At 39.6% G+C, this 10255-nt stretch overlaps 1 protein-coding gene across 6 annotated transcripts in view; it reads left to right on the forward strand.

The window, feature by feature from the left end:
- The first annotated feature begins 7548 nt into the window (after positions 1-7548).
- Atp10d (ATPase phospholipid transporting 10D (putative)) overlaps positions 7549-10255 on the forward strand; it is a 92141-nt gene continuing 89434 nt past the window's right edge. For 2 of the 6 annotated variants that reach the window (XM_029565700.1, XM_029565701.1), the window contains exons 1-2: positions 7564-7816; positions 9804-9928. The gene's annotated coding sequence lies outside the window, so the exon portion shown is untranslated. Of the gene's footprint in view, positions 7817-9803; positions 9929-10255 lie in introns of all 6 variants that reach the window. The other 4 variants (XM_008837695.3, XM_029565704.1, XM_029565703.1 and 1 more) reach the window with 3 other exon arrangements.

Raw genomic sequence — 10255 nt, forward strand, 5'->3', positions numbered from 1 at the left:
ATCCTTCAGAATTCAGCTTAGCTATTACTGTATCTTGCAAGTGTTTTTATATTTGGGTGTTAGCACCTAGTTAGGCACACAGCAGTCTATCAGTGTATATTTACTGGATAAATACTCTGCACACTTTTTCTTCCAGCTAAGAATGAGAAAGAGTGATAATAGATACTAGGATGCCCTCAGCAACCAGAGAGCGAGATGTTCCAAACTGAGACATGCAGATAAGGATTATGAGGTTTAGGGCTCATGAGATGACTCACTGGATAAAGGTGCTTGCCACCAAACCTGAGGACCTGAATTTGATGCTTGGGACCCTCATACTGGGAGGAGAGAATGGACCTCCATGAGTTGTCCTCTGATCTCTGTACATAAACACACACACACACACAAATACATAAATATATAAATATTTAAAAAATAACTTTGAGGTTTAGTCACACTCTTGAGTTCTTGTCACCATAAAAGAAGACTTCTTCCAGGGCTGCAGGTTCAATGTGGAATTCACATTAATTTTGCCATTTATAATATGCCATTTTTTTCTGTAGTAAATGCAAGAGCCTGAGTTAGTACAACAGGAAATCCCCACCAACTTCTTCAACCTTATCAGAAAACAACAGGTGTAGCTGAATTTGGATATTTTTATCTCCTCCTAAAAATCAGAAGAGGGGCTGGAGAGATAGCTCAACAGTTAAAAGCACTGTCTGCTCTTGCAGAGGACCTGAATTCAGTTCCCAGCACCCATGTAGCAGCTAACAACCATCTGTAATTCAAGTTCCAGGGAATCCAATGCCCTCTTCTGATCTCCATGGGCATTGCACAACACATGCGTGCAGCCAATACACTCATACACATAAATAAAAGTAATATGTAAAAAATATCTTAAAAGTCAGATGACCTTCCTGTGTATCTTTCTTCCATTTCCCTCTGACACTGGAGCACATAACATGACAGCAACTCTGCTTTTGCGTTTTTGACAATCTAAATTAAGAAAAAATATTCTCAAGATTCTTGAAGCCTACAGTGTCTCATGCTCATACATCTATGTGCTTTGAATGTGTCCTTGAACTTTGTGACAAGTGGCTGGACTGTGTTGTTACTAAGGCTTCCAAATGGCTAGATAGAGACTCCTTACAGAAGGCTATGAAGCTGTGATGCTCAGAGTTCCAGAACTTGCACTTGTCCATTTCCAACATAACAGGAAGATGGGAGCCAGGCAGCAGAGGAGTGGCGTTCTGCAAACTTCATTTGAAATTCTAAAATCACTATTTCCTTTACCCACTGAGCCATCTCACCAGCCATGACAGATATATTTAAAAATGAATAGGTAAATGAATAAATGGAGATATAGGGAGTTCTTTTAAAAGGAGTTAAAACAGCTGGCGTGGTAGCACATGCCTTTAATCCCAGCACTAGGAGGCAGAGGCAAGCGGATCTCTGTGAGTTCAAGGCCATCCTAGTCTATATAGTGAGTTCCAGGCCAGCTCGGGCTATAGGGAAACCCTGTCTCAAAAAGACCAAAAAAAAAAAAAAAAAAGGAATTAAAACAACAGTTTTTTTTTTTTTTTTTTCCAATGGTTGGGGAGTTAAGGGTCTCAAATTATTGCTGGTGTTTTAGGATGAGTTTTTAATCCCTTAGATTTCAAATAAAACATCAAGATTCCCAAAGAAAACTGACCACCTCAGAGGTCACATTGCCTCTGAGTTTGCCATCTTAAAAAACAAACAAACAAACAAACAAACAAAAACACTTCCTTTAGACAGAAATATTCCTTCCCAGTTCCCCTAAACCCTGTTAACAGAGGCCCATGGGTTTCACATCAACTACAGAGAAGAGGATAATGTGGCATGGAAAATCTCAACCTTTCAATGTGTTGACACTCAGAAAATGATAATATTTGTATAGCTCACTGAGGTAGACTAACTGATTCATGTGGGATTATACATGGGACTTTGTGTAAATTTTCACTGTATTTTTATAATAAATTTTAAACTTTGCAGTATTGGGTAAAATATTAGACTTTGAATTATTAGAAAACCTCCTTATAAAAACACCTTAAAACTTTTACTGAGAATATTTTGTTTGTTTTGGTGAACATTTTTCTTCTACAATTATTTTTACTGAGCTATAACCCATGAACCATAAAATTCACCCTTCTAGTGTATATGCTTTGAAATGGTTTAATTTAGAAATATTTGCATCAAGTCAATAAGATACCTTGTACCGATTAGCATTTACTTCCTATTCCCCTCTGCCTGGCATTTACTATGCTGCTTTCTGTGTATGTGCATTTCAAGAATTTCACAGAATAGGAATAGTACAGTATAAAAACTTTTGTTTCTCACTTATTCCTGTTAACACTTTTTTTTCTTGGTCTTTTTGAGACAGGGTTTCCCTGTAGCCCCAGCTGGCCTGGAACTCACTATGTAGACCAGGCCGGCCTTGAACTCACAGAGATCCACCTGCCTCTGCCTCCTGAGTGCTGGGATTAAAGGAATGTGCCACCACACCCGGCTCCTGTTAACATTTTTACATGAAGTTTTATGCTTGAAATGACTATATGTAATTTTAAATAACTACTAATAATTTCTCCAAATTCCTGATAATTACCATCAATAAAAAGCTATACGTGGTAAGACTAAACGATTCTTACAAAACGTCATCACATTTTGTAATGGTTGACATTATATTTAAAGATCCTAATGATCATTCCTTTATTAGTTGAATCTTGTAAATTTGTCATTTTTGTGTGCCCAAACTGGTTGGAGAGTGGCAGTTACATATGGTTACCCTAAGAGTCCGCTGAGTAATGCAATGTTGAAATTCTTAGATCAGTGCAGCTCTGGCCCTCATTGGAGACGTTTCTTTTTGCAGTGGACAGCAGTTAACACAGAGACTCACAACTGATCAAAATGCAGAGAGTAAGTGACTGTGGAGTGCTCAGCTATAAATGGGACATCGATAGTACACCCTCTCCCCACAAAGCTCAGGGAATAATGTAGAAAAGGGGGCAGAAAGATTTTCCAAGAACCGAGGTTCATAAGGACTGTTGCAAAACTGTTTTCTGGACATGACATGGCATGCACCCTCAAGAATCACAGCAGTTGTGGTTGTCTGCATAGGACCTGCACAAGATCAAGCTAGTAGCATTCTAGCATAGGCTGGGGAGAAGATCGTGAGGCCACACCTCTAGCTGAGGAGTTACTGGCAGTTGAATCCTGCTGGGAAAGGGAGTGTTAGCTTTCTTCCAGAGAGTTGGCCCTGGTTGGTTATATGTATAATATGGATGGCCTTATACCCATGCACATATAGGCAGCACTAATTTGATTCAGTGGGTTACAGAAAAAAGAAGAGGACATGAGATTGGGAAGGAAATGTGGTGGGAGTCCAAGGGGAGTTGGAGAAGGGAGTGGAGGATGGATATGATCAAAATACAGTGTATGAAATTCTCAAATAAATAAAAATATTATATTTTGAAAAGCCATTAGATTTTGAATCTAATTCAATTTTTCATGCAAACCTCTAATTTTCAGCATGTATGTGTTAAAGAAAAATCCCCACAGCTGGCAAGGAGTTCTTTGAAAAGCCCCACCAGCTGTAAGTAGAGACAGGTAACAACAGTGTATGAAAACAGAGAATTGGGACTAGGCTTGGATATATGTTGGCCCAGTCTCCTCATCAGTCCTATTCAACCTTACCTGATGTGGTCATTGGGAACTTGGAACCCAGACTCTTCTTTATCAGCAACGGGAATTCCCTGATAGGCTCCAGACACTCCAGGTCCCATGTGACTCTTCCGGAAGCTGACAGATTGTCATTTCACATATGGCCCTGGCATGTTGTTAGGGAGTTCTGATTTATAAAGAACACAACACATAGAAGGAATCAGCTTAAATCTGTGAATGTTTGAGATCTCTTAGCTGTCAGTTATATTTGTCTGAAGAATTTAACCTTAGTCTTCTTCCAATTCTGGCCCAAGACTGTGTGCCATTTCTTGGAGGCTAGATCCCATTTTTTTCTTTAGGTAGAAATGTTTCATATCTTTTCACCTTTCCAAAGCCCACAAAATTCTGGCTTCTTGGACCAGTAAGTGAAATACATACTACCTAGAGGTGTGTTTATCTCTTGATCTCAGCTACACCTGCTCTAGCCAAAGCTCTGAGACCTATCTTTGGTTAAGTAAGAGACAAATGAATTATTTTTGCTAATCTAAAGAATCATTGCCCCATATAAGAAATTCTGCTAAGGTCTTGTTGATAGTGTTTTTATTCATGTCACAGACAGGATCACAAATGAGTTGGTGGGCTCATCTGAAAGTCTGGAGTCAGATGGGATCTCTGCCCATTCTACCATCTGTTACTGATGGAAGGACTTTCTTCATGATGTCCATTGAAGGCAACGAGCATTAGGAATGATGAACTGCTAAGAGGCAAAGCCACCCTCAAATCTTTCTCCCCTTTTATGGTTGGCAAAGGAATTTAAGCAGCATGAGGTAAGGGGAAACAGAGCTGATTAGTTATAACTTTGAGTGCTCTACACCCAGTATGCTGGTACAGGTAGAACCTGTGGATAATTCAGTCCAGTATATAACTTTTCATGGCACCAGGTCTGAAAGGCTCCGTTCTCCTTCCTCCTTCTGCTCAGTGGGAGACTTTCTGTCATGCTTTGGTCAGGCCTGAGCTCTGCACCTACATGCTGAAACCAGCTTCAATGGTTTTTACAAGAAGGAAAGTTGTCATTTTATGGTTCCTTTTCCCTGTCTTGCTATCTAGGGCAGCTTGCTCCACTTCCTGTCTTGGATCTCTCATCTCTGAATGAAGATTGATGCCACGGGGCTGCAAAGAATATTAAATGATAACATAGGTAGACACTGCTGAGAACTGTGCATAGCACAGGAACAGTCCAACAGCACTTGGAAAGTACTAAGGTTGAAATAGGAGAGGGAAAATCTTAAGATGGTCTTATTTAAATCCTCTCCCTCCCCCTACTTCTCTCTCTTCCAAAACTTAATCATGGCTATTGCCCTGATCTGTGCCTGAGTCAGCCCTGTTCAGTACAGAGAAAATGAAGTGCATGAAAAGTCAATTCCTGTGCCACTTTAGAATCTGCAAAATATTTCGAAGCAAGCAAACCTCACCTCATTTTACTTGCTACATGTTAAAGCGATGGACCAGAAGAACAAAAATACTCCTCTTTCACACAAAAATGGATAAGAAGTACCTATTGTTAACCATAGGAACAATCATGTATAGAGTCTTATAAAATGTTTTCTGGTAATTCTAGTGTACTGATGCATGTTCCTTGAGAATGTTCAAGGGAAGAGGAGAAAAGTGCACCAGTGAACCGATAGCTCTTGTTTTAAGTACCCTTATGTCTTTACTTATTGATAAGCACTTCAGCTACCTGACTTCATAGAAGCATAATGACACCAAGGTAGACCTTACTGAACCCAGTTTACAGGTGGCATTCCGTGATCATAGACCTAAAAAATTTCAGAACTAAGATTTAGATTCAAGTCCAACCTGGACAATAAACTCCAGTGTCACATATTTCCATTAGCAACTAATTATGAAGCTATAAATTTGGAGAGTATAAGTAATTTCCTATGCAGAAAAGATTAAATTCTCTTACATCTACATTATATACTGCAGATACTAGTTTTTCATGACCTTTGTAAGAGGCACACTAAAATTGAATACATTTTAAAATCATGAGAAACCAAACATAATTTGAGTAATAACTGTTTAGAGTAACACTTTTATTTAAGTAGCTAATGACTCAAATTAAGAATTTCATGGATTTTGTAAAAAAAAAAAATATGGAACAATCAGGAGAAAACATGCAAATGCTCAGAGGAACATTTACACACACAAAAAAAATAGGAAACAAACTCCCAAAACTCAAATCAGGAAACAAAACAAATCCTATTGAACACATTGAAAACCCAATTTAACAGTGGTTTATTTGTATTAATTAGAAAGTTTTGGTTAGACATAGTTACATTTTAGAAGAGGTACAATTTCCTTTTGTGTGCTCAAATGATACAGACAATAACAGAAAGCTAGTGATTTCATATCATGCCTCTCTCCTTCCCTGAGTAATTCTGACATCTATTTTGCTGCATATTTTCTGTAATATTACTGAAATATGCAAATATATAAAGAATATATATGAAGATGCATTGTATTAGTTTCACATTATTCAGCACCTGCATTCTAAACTTATAAACAAAATGTGGATTTTCCTTTAAGACATTAATTTTGATCTTAGCCAGTGGTACCCGATCCTCCATGAGCATTAGAATCACAAGGGGGCTTTGAAAACAGGCAAACTGAGCTCTGCCTTGGGGGATTCCAGTTCAGTTGGTCTGGGTGGGGCTCTGGCATCCAGACTCCCTCACAGACTCTAAAGTGTGGCCAGTTAGAACCACCAATTTAAGCAATCCAAACAGATTGCAAATTCCAGTGGCATGCAAGAATCATTCTGGTATGTACCTTCCCAGAAAGGCCTTCCACTGAAGCTCATTCCTGTAGCTGAAGTTTTAAGTGTTGTCAGAAGTTTGACAAACAGGTATAATTTTTAAAACTCAAACATCATGTTGGAGATAGTCATGACTGCAAAAAATGTTACTACGGCCATGAATTTCAGAGGCCATGTTAAATGGCAGTGTGCTGGTTTATCCAGCACTTGAGTAAGCTCTGGAGATATGTCTTTGCCTGCAGAAGGAGGCATCACAGGAAACCACACCCAGACTTCGTCCCTCCCTGCCCAGCAGAGGTACCTACTCAGTGACTGCCAGAACTCGTTTGGTCTCTCTTGGTTTGGGGTGGTTTTAAGCCCCACAATCAGTTCCAATGGTCGGTTCTGGTGAGCACTTCATTGGCAAGCGTTGGCAGGATCAATCCGTGTTCTGGCTCTTGCTGCATGTTTGAGAAGCATGCAAGGGAATGGAAACCAGATGCGCAGAACAGCAGGGATGTGGAAGTCCTTGCACTGTTTCAGTGCAATAACCAGACGCTGCGTTTTTTTCGGTTTTGTTCCGAATTATTTTGAAAGTTCTGCATTCTCTAAATGACCTTTCACCTTCTTAAAGCACTTAGTTGGGCAAAAGTTTTGAGAGATCAGAAAGATTGTGTTTTTATTTTAGGAGTAGAACTGAAGAAAATAAAAGAAAAAAGAATGAACTTGAAGCAAGCAGACCCTGGCAGATGTTTAGACAAAGCCACGTTATCCTCAGCAAAGGACTCCAAGTCAGAACTGGGTCTTTTCAGAGAGTTCTAGTTCTACAACTTCAATATTAAATTTTTAGATTTAATCTCTTTACCCTCCAAGAAATCATTGCCAGTCTAGGTAAATGAGTAATTGTTCAGCAAAGTCAAAGTAAAGTAAGGACATCAACGGGACACCCTGGCAAAACTGTAATCCAGAGGGGACTGCCGGGCTCTGGGTCACTGGGACATCAGCGCTGGGCGGACCCGCAGCTCGGTTCCACAGCTGGAGTTGGAAGCCAGGCAGCTGCCAGGCTCCGCCCACTGACGACAAGGGGCGGTGCAGCAGGCGATTGGCTATCCGCCGGAGGAGCCCAGGGAGGAGAGGAGGACTGAGGGCAAGAAGTGGGTCTCCGGCTTCTCCGGGTTCAGGCTCCCGGACTGGCCTCAGAGTTTGGGAACCAAGAAGTGGGTTTTGTTGTGTTTGTTTTTCTCAGGACAAATGGCTGGTTTGGAAGCGTGACTCCCCCACCCTTTGGATCCCAGCTTGGGTCTTTTCTGCCCCTTGGGACTCGTGGTGACCATGCGGTGATGAGCGCCCAGGGAGGGACAGGTAAGGGGGACGCGGGCGACCTGCCCTGGCTGCGCTTGCCAGGGGCTATGCTGAGGGCTGGGGACTGCTTCGCTTCTCTGCTCCGGCCTGGCACCGGACTTGAAAATGGAGAAGGGGTTACTCCATTTTCAGTTACTTGATTTCTATAGGACATTGCTTTTCCTGAAAGCTGGATTTATGAAAGGTGAATTATGCGTACTTGCACCTTCACACAGGCACGCACACGTTTGTCATTGCCTTGCGAAATCCAGCAGTTTAAAGCTGCTTTGACTGTTTGTACTCCTCCCCTGGGTAACAAAAAGTGTTGATAATCTAGCACAGTGACTGAACCACGGGCTAATTCCTTGGGAAGAAAAAGGGTACCTGTGTTTGTGTTGGTACTTGCTGTGAAACAGTTTTGAAAGGAATGCGTAAAAAATATAGTGCTCCTGCAAACACTAATTTAGTTGTTATTTGGGGCACGCTCCGTCTTACGTTTATAAAACTTGTTATATTTCACCATATTCAGTAGACAGAGACGTGGGCTAGTTAATGAATTCCCCAAATCTGAAAAATCTTTCTTTTTTCTTTCTTTTTTTTTTTTTTTCAATCTTAAGGATGCCTTGGGAGCATGTACTTTTACAAAGAATGTGTTTAAAGTATTCTCATTCACCAGGTATTTAGGGTAATAATAAGACTAAAATTCCTTCTGGCTAGCTCTTTGCAAGGAAGAGACAATGAATCCTTTGGGCTCAGAGCAAGCCTCTAACTCCCACCAACCTTGAAAGATGTTCCAGCCAGGATACCGGCTCTATCTGGCCAGTGTTGCTGTGTCCAAGTTTAAATTGCCCTAGGTTACATTTCTAGGAAAAGTGTCATCAAAGAAAAAAACTTTTTTGATTTCTTACGGGCAAAACTGAAGCTCATGATCTTTGTGTGGAATAGTTCAGTTCCTTCATAAACCCCAACTCTAGTTCGCCCCAAAAGATAAGGGCTTCTTTGAGATTTTTAGTTTCCTTTCAGATACAGACCTTAGAGACCTCCATTGAAATAGCTTGTTGCTATCAAAATGACTTCAAGTTGTGTGTATTGAAAAAGAAGTTAACAACCATCGGTTGCGTACTTAAAAATAACATGGTAACTTAACGTTTGTTAAATTGCGTGGGCGAAAAATTGGATCGGCAGTCTGAAACAGGAAATGGGGAATGCTTGACCCTGGTGTAACAAAAACGAGTACTTCTCACACTTAGTGGCCAGTCATAGGATAGAGGATGGTGTTGAATTTTGTTGATGTATGTAAAATGAAGGCACATGGTCAGAATCTATTTTTTTTTATAGGATCGATGACTCATCTGTTGAACAGCAGTATTTTTTGAAATAACTTAAAAAAAAAACTGTCCACCTATTAAAGCCTTCATTTCATGTTTGACCTGTTGTGTGATAAAAAGCTTTTTTAGATGTTTCTATAAGCAAGATCTCTGAAAATTTAATTGATGAGGATAAATGTAACAAGTCATCAGTGCTGAAGTGAAGAATTTATTAACTCTGGGAACAACGGTAGTTCGCTGGACGCTCTCTCCATACCCGGCTAATTGTCATAGCCCTGAGCGACTTTCCTTATCTATTTATTTTGCTTGGTATTTGCTCAGTGTTATCTTGTGTGGGCTTATTTCAGAAAATGTTTTAACCTTGGTAACAGTACTTTTTATTGATTTTTGTGAATGAGTTGTGGCCTTAATGGAATCTGCCTTTCAGGTCTCAATGAAGAATTTAGTTCTACTTATCTGAGGCACTAGTATGGTAATAAGAATTAGAACCTGGGATTATTTAATCCCAGGTCCAGAAATATACTAAGGAAATTATGTGCATTCCATTTGAAGATTTATAAATATATTCATTGCATTGCTGTCTATAATGTTACAAATATTTGAAATATTCCAATGGTAAGATACTGTAATAAGCTGTTTAATCTGTCTGTCTGTCTGTATCTATCTATGCATCCATCCAGCCATCCAGCCATCCAGCCATCCATCTATTGATCTATCATCTATCTACCTAAAACTCAGTTACCAAAATATTTTCGATGAAAGATTTATGACTTGGAAATATACTTGCAATACTGAATGAAAAAAGGTAGGATTTAGTAGTTTATTGAATGTATGAAATACAAGTTTAAGATCAATGTCTGTAAGATTCATTTACTCACTAAATACTGAGTTTTTACTGCTTGTCAGGCATTGTTCTAGATTAAAACACTGTCCAATGTTGAGCAAGATTGTTCCTATTTGTAAATAAGTAAACAAATTCTCATCAGTGGGCAGTCCACTATTATAATGCATACTAACACACACATGCACACACACACACACACACACACACACATACACACACACACACACACACAATAAAGATTATCTTTGATTTTCCTATAAAATTTTTCTTTATACTCACAAATATACA

The sequence above is a fragment of the Nannospalax galili genome, unplaced genomic scaffold, assembly GCF_000622305.1.
Source record: "Nannospalax galili isolate Female #2095 unplaced genomic scaffold, S.galili_v1.0 scaffold318, whole genome shotgun sequence".
Classification (NCBI taxonomy): domain Eukaryota; kingdom Metazoa; phylum Chordata; class Mammalia; order Rodentia; family Spalacidae; genus Nannospalax; species Nannospalax galili.